Source organism: Cuculus canorus, chromosome 1 (genome assembly GCF_017976375.1).
Source record: "Cuculus canorus isolate bCucCan1 chromosome 1, bCucCan1.pri, whole genome shotgun sequence".
In the NCBI taxonomy this organism is placed as follows: Eukaryota; Metazoa; Chordata; class Aves; order Cuculiformes; family Cuculidae; genus Cuculus; species Cuculus canorus.
In genome coordinates, this window is record NC_071401.1 from 55,320,426 (window position 1) to 55,329,210 (window position 8,785).

Below are 8,785 nucleotides of genomic sequence, written 5' to 3' on the forward strand. Positions count from 1 at the left end.
TTCCCAAATCAGTCCCTATTCCTACGGTCCTGCTTTGCAGCCTGTCCAAGTTTCTACCTTCTTTAATCTTGGAGGGGACTTGGCACGTGTGCAAATATATGCACAAACACATACAAGATGGCCAAGCAAACAGCACCTGTTAGTACAGAAACGTAAGTGTAAACACTGTGTGTGAATGAAATGTCTGAAAGGGTGGTTGCCAGAAAAAACAAATTGTACTGGTAATCAGATGGATTAAGCAGGGAATGACTAGGCAACATCCAAGAGACCGCTGGGAAAAAAAACCAAAGAACACGTAAACAAACAAGCAGTCAGAATTACACATAGAGTTGATGCAAGCACAGCTGCAACAGGAAGGGTGTGCACCCAGAGGAACCTGTACTCCCAGGGGAAGGGCAATGTGCTGGTGCTTACCTAGCCAGTTGAAAGGGGTGGAAATGTATGTATGCGACTATGCAAAGGAGTGTGTGTGTGTGTGTGTGTGATTAGAATTCATTTGGATCAGCTATATTTGCAGCATTGATATCTAATCGATATCTCAGAAGATATTTGCAGCATTGATTCTAAACTGTGATGATTAATAAATCAATAAATACCTCTATACTGTCAATAGAGGAATTTTTCTCTGCCACATACCTCAGGCATGCCAAGCATTCCTGCACACCCATGATGTCCCAGCGTGATGCTTCCTTGACTTCCACCTCAATAGAGTAGAACACTTTTTTTTACATTGTGAAGGATTTCCTTGAAACTGAAAAAACTCCCCTGGGCCTCTTTGCTCTCTTTGCCAAGCAGATCCCTGAACAAACTGAAATTGCTGTCTCTTGTTATGAAAATAAATTTACTGAATTATGAGAACAGTGAATTAAAATAGAATATCATTTTGCTATGAGAAGAAAAAGGAATTTGTTGTGCAGCATGCTGCTAAAGCACAGACTTAGAATACAAATTAGATTTGGCATCTGGGAACTCAATTAGAGCAAATAAAAGGACAACCTTTTATATTAAGTACCTCCAAATAAGTGTTTAATTTCTGCTTAGTAATGTAATGAGAGGTAAAAGAATACATATATAAAATTGAAGATTTAGCTGTTCTGTTATGGAGAAATAGATGGTGAGTGAGACAGGAACAAAGCCCAAGTGTTCATTTTTTAATCTGATTTGACTGTATCCCAAAGGGGAAGTTTTCAGAATACTAAAGAGCATTAATGACTAGTTTACTCACAGTAAAAGGAGAAGAAATATGGAAAAGAAAGTGACTAAATGTGAATGTTGTTTATTAAAGAATTTATATGATGGAAATAAGTGTTTTGTGATGCTGGACGCTATAATTAGAAAAAGGAACCTGGCAGTTGTAAATGAAAAGAGGAATACTCATTTCCAGCGCAAACACCATGGGAAAAAATGTTTCTGTCTTCCTTAATACTTTCACGGCATTTACCTGAAGACTAATATCAGAGTAATAAAAAAATATGAAGCCATTAATATTGTGTTAAATGTCATACTTCAGACTGTCTTTCTCAAAGGAGCCCATTTTAGGTCACCTTCCTGTTATGATGGACAGGATATTCTAAAGGATGTCTGAGCATGCTGACATTGGCATGTTTGATATCATGACACTTATATCATGTCTTCATCATGAAAGAAAATAGGATGTGAAAGAGTAGGTTATTAGAGTAGCACATCAGTTAATTATCAATAACAATATGTCACCTGTTGACCCATTATAAATTGAGAAGAGTGAGACTGCTTGCATTTACAGCTTTATCTTTTTGGTAACTCTCTGTGACAGTATCCTTGCACTAAGTCCTTATTTACTTGAGGAATTGGCACTGGTTTTGCTTGTTTAGTTGTCAAACCACTTTAAGGAGAAAAAAATCCTTTGTTAATGCTCTTATTTCCACTACAACGTCTTGTTTCAGTTTAGTTAAAGCTGATTCATGTGTAAAATCTTATTTTAAGTGAAACATGATTTTCTGTATATCTTTTTTCACTCATCAATTATATTTATTGATGAATCTCTGATAAATCCTTCCTAAGACTGTACGATTCTGTGAATAAAGAGGATTTCTCCAGTCCAGTCTGTTAGAGCTGACTTTGGCAGACTCTAAGGTAAAGGAAGCTCCTCCTTTCCATCCCAGTGGAAGTTGCTGGTTCTGTGTTCCCACTTCTATACATCGGTGAGGCTGAATGTCTATTCCCAACAGATTCAGACCTGCACACACATATATACAGCCAACAGCCACCCATATACATAAATGCAGACAGAGAGCAACTCCTTCACCAGTATCTGCACAAATATTGCCAAAACCATTTCTTTCACTCTAACTGATCAGGATCAAAAGCCACTACTGGAATATTGCCATGTTTTAACCCCAGCCAGCAGCTAAGCACTGCAGAAATGTTCTTTCCCCTTTCTCCCTTCTGCAGTGGAATGGGAGAAAGAATTAGAAGGGTAAAAAGTAAGACAAAATCCAGGTTGAGGTAAGGGCAATTTAATAAGAAAAGCAAAAGCAGAGCACACAAGCAAAGTAAAACAAGGAATTCATTCACTCTTTCCCATCAGCAGGCTGGTGTTCAGCCATCTACAGAAAAGCAGGGCACCATCATGCATCATGGTTATTTTGCAAGAAAAGCACCATAACTCCAAACTTTCCCCCCTTCCTTTTTCTTCCCCTTACTTTTATTGCTGAGCATGGTGTCATGTGGCATGGAATATCCCTTTGGTCAGTGGGGGTCAGCTGTCGCAGATGTATTCCCTCTCAACTTCTTGTGTACCTCCAGCCTATTTTCTGATGGGGTTATGTGAGAAGCAGAAAAGGCCTTGACTCTGAGTTGGGGCTGCTCAGCAATAACTAGAACATCCCTATATTATCAACACTTTTTCCAGCACAAATCCAAAACACAGTTTCATACTAGCTTTTATGGAGAATATGAATTCTATCCCAGCCAAAACCAGCACAAATGTACACATCTACACATGCAAAAAGGGACTTTCCCATATCTGTTTTTAAGAAAACAATGTATCCTGTAGCTGACCCAGGTCCTTAGTCTCCTCCAGATGTTGGTGCCTATACATATGATACCTTCAAATTCACAGCCTGCACCGGTGGTTGGCACTGCAGCCTCTGCTCCTGTGGGCAAGAGCAGCTTAGAGTTTGCTGGTGTCTTCACACACGTGTATGTGCATGGTCAGAACAGAAGTGCATCTTCACAGAAAGTAATTAAAAATAAGTCTTAATATAAGGCAGACTACAGTGATTGAGTTAACAGCTTAGCTAAACAAGAATACTTTCCAGCAGCTGACTTACACAGTTAGACTCCTTTGTTCCCTTTCTCTTTAGATTTTCATGCTCGTTCCCCTCTGATCCACCTTGACCCCTCCCTTTGGACCTTCCCTAAACGTTTTATGATGAGTCTCATGGAATCTCACAATTCCCTTTATACATCTCATAATGCTGTACAGTTCCAAAATTTTCTTCACCCTGTACCCCATAGTAAGTCATATGCCTCTCTAGGCAATAAACCTCATTAGTTTTCGTGGTGTGCTGGACAAAGATCCTCTTTCATTGAGTTACTTTGGTGACATTTACACCAAAGACTACGGTCTAATCATCGAATTTGAATGGTCTTAGAAGCACAGCCATTTGATGTGCTTCTTTCCACTGACTAGGTTCTTTGGATTATTCACCCATCATTTCTTGGTTTATTCTTGATGGTTCTTTATGTTGTATATGATTAGTCAAACAAACTGAACAAGACTAATAGAGTTTTTTTGTTTCATAATAGGAAAAACGTCCTAGAGAATTGAATTACACTAAATGTTAATGTACAGTCTATTTGAACCTCCATGAAGAATACCTAACCATAAGTGCCTCGAGCAGTACTACATACGTACTCAAGTAAATAGTCTTATTTTCAGGTGTGTTAACAGACAACATTTTCAGGCACTTGGATGCTCATGACTTTTGAAAATCAAATCACTTTGTCAAGGCCATAAGTTTATACGAACTCAGACTTGTTATTTTCACTGTTTAATAATTTAAGTACCACCAGAATAAATATAAAATCATTCATAAAAATATATCCAAGCAGCTCATTGTTATTCCCTATTGATTATTCTTCTAGTTTAAATATTAGCATTGACAAAGTAAGAAATGAAAGAAACTTATCAAATTCAAACAAAAAATCTGACCGGACTTAAACAGGGTTATAACTGCATATGCCTCCCGAGAATGTGATTCCGTGTGATTAAGATGCCAAATGGCCCTGCCAGGATGAACACAGAGTACAGCAGATATTTCAAGTGAAACTGCCTGGGGCTTGAAAACATGTCCAGAATTATTGCTTCCATTCCACCACTAGTCCTGTAAATTCTAGAAAACTAAAGAGGAAAACAGAAACCTCAGTTAAACATACATTTCGTTTTGTTAATAAGCATTAGTTGTAGTTTTATTCTAATTTGTTTTCTTCTTCTGTGAATAGATCAATATGCTCTCTTATTAAGGCATGTTAATTGGCTAATAATAATGACATTTCCATGTTTGGATTGTGTTCACTTTTCTTCTTATGATATCATTCTTACAAAATCTTTTATACAAGTTCCCACACAAAAAGCCCAAGACTGTGTCTATAACTCTTTTTATTTAAATAAATTAAGAAAATCAACTCTGATCACCTTCAAAATTGTCCACTTCTGAGCTGACACACAGCTGCATATGATGCAGCCAACGTTCAAAGTTCCACAGACTGTTTTCTGAAAGGCTATTGAGGATCTGTGTTGGTTTTGCTTATGAACCTTCTGCTCACAAAAAATGGGTTCCTTTGAGTGCTGACTTGATCTTCGGTATCTCTTCACCAAAGGACACTGTCAAATAATTGAAAAGTTTCCATTGCGTATTTCTTCAGTTTCACAAGGAACTTCATGTTAACTCACTGCTCACTCTCATACACTGTTTTCTGACTGAAGGTAGGAAAACATCTATATTGAAGATGCTTCCACTTGTACTGTGTGAAGCAATGTAGTTGAGCCTTGTATCACTGTGACAGGTTAGAATATGTTCTACAACGATCTCTGATTACTGAGCTATGAGGCTAGTCTCAGATTTTTTTTTCCGTCAGACCTCATAAATCATAACTCTAACATCAGCTAAAGTAAGTGTCCTTTGAGAAATAAGGACTTCTCTTTTTCCCCGTAATACTTAAAATAGTGGAACCGATTTTCAGATGACACAGAAAAGAGATGTAAATTTAACTGTTGTAGCTTTCTACAAAGATGATGTTCAGAAGAATCTGAGATAGTGAAAGAAATAAATCAAAGCTTTTTCAAGAACTACTTTTTAAGCTTTGATAAGAACGACTTCTTTTGAAAAAAATGAGTTTAAAATTTACTCTCAGACCTGTTGCCATGATGATCAAAATACATAACTTATTTAATACTTTATCAATGTTTGTTAAATTGTGAGTTTTCTTAGTGGATCTTGCTCTCTATTCAACTTAATGGCAGGTAACTCAACTTATTGTCCAGACTAGTAGGGGTTATATGTTTACTAGCTAAGTGAATTGTCCAATGTAATAATAATTGCTGCTGTATGCTTAAAAATAATATACAGTGAACAGGTTAAGAACACAAAGTCATAATTAGAAATAATAATAATAGAAATTATTATTATTTCTAATAAAAAAATATTTCTAATAAAATTATTTCTAATAAAAATTATTTCTAATAATAATAATATTATTATTAGAAATAATTTTTAGAAATAATTATTAGAAATAATATTATTATTAGAAATAATAATAATTTCTAATTATGCTTATATATAGGAAGCCTGCTTGTTACCACCTTACACATCTAAATGAACTGATTGAACATGCAGATATGATGACAAAAGTTAAAACATCTTTAGAGCTTTTACATACTAGGGAAAGGACAATTATCAGATGGATGGGTCAGTGTCAGTCAGTCAGTTTCCAACTAAAGTGTTTTGAAGTAACACAGACTTCCACAGCAGTTTTAATCAGCATTGTGTTCTGAAAATTCAAAGTCTCTGAGGCACAAAGATAGTTGGAAATATCTGATAGTGTCTCCTGCATCCTCCAGAAAGTATCCATTGTTACTTCTCAAGAAATACAGGTCTCGCTAAATCTACTTTTTAAAATATTTTATTTTATTTTATTTTATTTTATTTTATTTTAGTAGCCAGGCCACATGTAAGATTAAATTAATCCCATCAAGTGCATCTTTTGTCTCTTAAAGGACAAGCAGACTAAGACTGGAAATCATGAGGGAGGAAGGTATGCCTTATGCACAAGAAGACATCATTCTTCCTGTTATGAGGATGGATCTTGACTTGGCCATATCTCTGTCTATGTGTCTATGGTGTATGGCAATAGGTAAATGAACACCAATGGCTTTCCTAGGAATGCTCGTATGTTTCCTGCTACAAAGCTAGAGAAGATCAAAACCAGGCTGCCTGGATGGGTTAAATGAACAAATAGATTAGGGTCTTGGTAGTACTTCCAGCTTCTGGCACGCCCAAGGCAAATAACAAGGAAAAAACTCATAGCTCATCTCTCTGAGGAAAATTATGAGTTAGAGAAGTATATGTGGTATATCAAGTTTAAGAGGAGATAGTATATCCTTCTGCACTTGTTTTGTATTTTAACATAAAATAGAGCTCATCCTGATCTTATCAAGTTTAGTGGAATTATGCTACATTTACAGTGATAATAGTGAGTCAGATCTACAGAAGCATGTACTCTGCTATCACTTTTTTCCTGGATGAGCAAGTTTCTTACTAGAAATGTGCAAAGCCAAATACAATAATATCTCAAAAATATACTATGAACATAACAATCCCTTTACAATATTTAATCACCACTGATATCCCTTTTAGAGAATACTTTTGTGTAAATAATTTCTAAACATTTATAAACTTGATAAAGACTGTTCAGCATAACACTTATAAAGCTTTTGTAAAATGTCCTAAGACCTTACAAGTCTTTATTTGTAATAAATATATATTTGCATAGTTAACTATTAGTAACTTAGACATATAAATAATGTTAAATGAACATTATCTCAGCAAATTTCAATAGATAGAATCTATTTTCTGACAACTTTCCTGAAGACTATTTCTAATCCTGTTGCTATGGAAACATTTTTTAACTGCCCAACATGTTCCAAGAAACATATAAAGCATCAGTTTTTCAGAGGAAATATCAAGAGTATACTATACATTATCACATCTTAATCCAGACTAATGTCACTAGAGTAATATATTTTGATAAGTTTCTGAAAGTATTTGTAAAAAAAAAGTTTTCGATATGTAAATGCGGAGAAATGTACCACAATGCTACACGAGAAGAAGCAGAAATTTTGACTTCACCTGTCTATAACAAATAAGGCAAACTTTGGGGAAGACCTTTGTGGCATAAGAAAAATTCTACTTTAAATTATTATAACTGTTTAGCTTTCTGTACTAAAGTTCATCACTGACAGTGTCTATATACATTGGTGTCCTGGATGGATTTAAGGATGAGGGATTTAAAAGGAAGACACTCAGAAATACTTACCGATTAATAACTTTCCTGATAACCTTGTCTAATAAAATTATATCAGTGATATAGCCCCTAAACTCATTAGCTTCTTATGTAAATGTTTTTACACCAGGAGCTGAGAAGTTTGGTTTGAAAAGTTTGTGTATTTGAATTTTGAAAAGTTCATTGGGATTTGAGAAGGCTACCATCTTAGTATTCTCCTATTTGGATATTTCAGAGTAATCATATTGCTCTGAAAATAAGATCACTTTTACAGTGAGATATCTGATGCTTATTCCACTTTGTAGATCAAATAAATTTCTTGTATCAAAAAAAAAGCTATGATACATGGCTTCAAATTTGACTCTTAACTCTTATTACTTGCGTTTTAATGTCTGTTTTATTTTCCTTCCACTGCCATTGATTTCTTTCAGCGTATAAACCAATCTTAGATATGGAGCTTAAGGGGACAGTTAACATGATCCAAGGACCCTCTTTCTGAGTTTGTTTGTTTTTTTTTACTTTTTCTGTCTTTCGGGTTTTTGCAACTATTTTAAAAATATTGATTAAAATATGCCACTACTGTCTACGTAAGTGGAATTCCTTTCAAACATTAAGGATCAAAATGGGTAATGAAACAATCTTGGAAATATTGATACAAAAAACATACCCAGAGGCAACCCGTGCATTTGACCCTCACAACCTGTATGATTGAGCAACTAACCATATATGTGATCTTAAAACATGATTTTTTCAGGTATTCATTTTTAGGATTTTCTTATGAGCCAGTAACAGCAGAACTGGAAGTAAAATCTGGCAGACAAGCAGTTTGGCTGAAGTGTACACACACAGATATGCTCTTGCTGGAACTCTGCAAATGGGGCTGCATGTATATATGCTTTGCTGCTGGTTTTCACTTCTAATCCATTTTGCCTATGGCAACAGTGAGGCTGATGCTCATAAATAAAAGTAGATGAAGATAAAATAGCACAGACTGAGAAACCCAGTTTAGTGTCACTAAAGATGGAACAATAGCCTTATGAACAACTATTTTCTATTCTAATAGTAGTATCATGTAAACAAAAACATGTATGCATCATATCATTACAGCACAAGGCATAACCTAATAAAATCAAGGAATGAACCATTGTCCCTGTCCCTCTCTTTAGAAAAGCTATTAAAACCTTTGAGACCTTTTGTAGAAATAACACAGACTGAATAATATGACTCAGATGATCCAGAT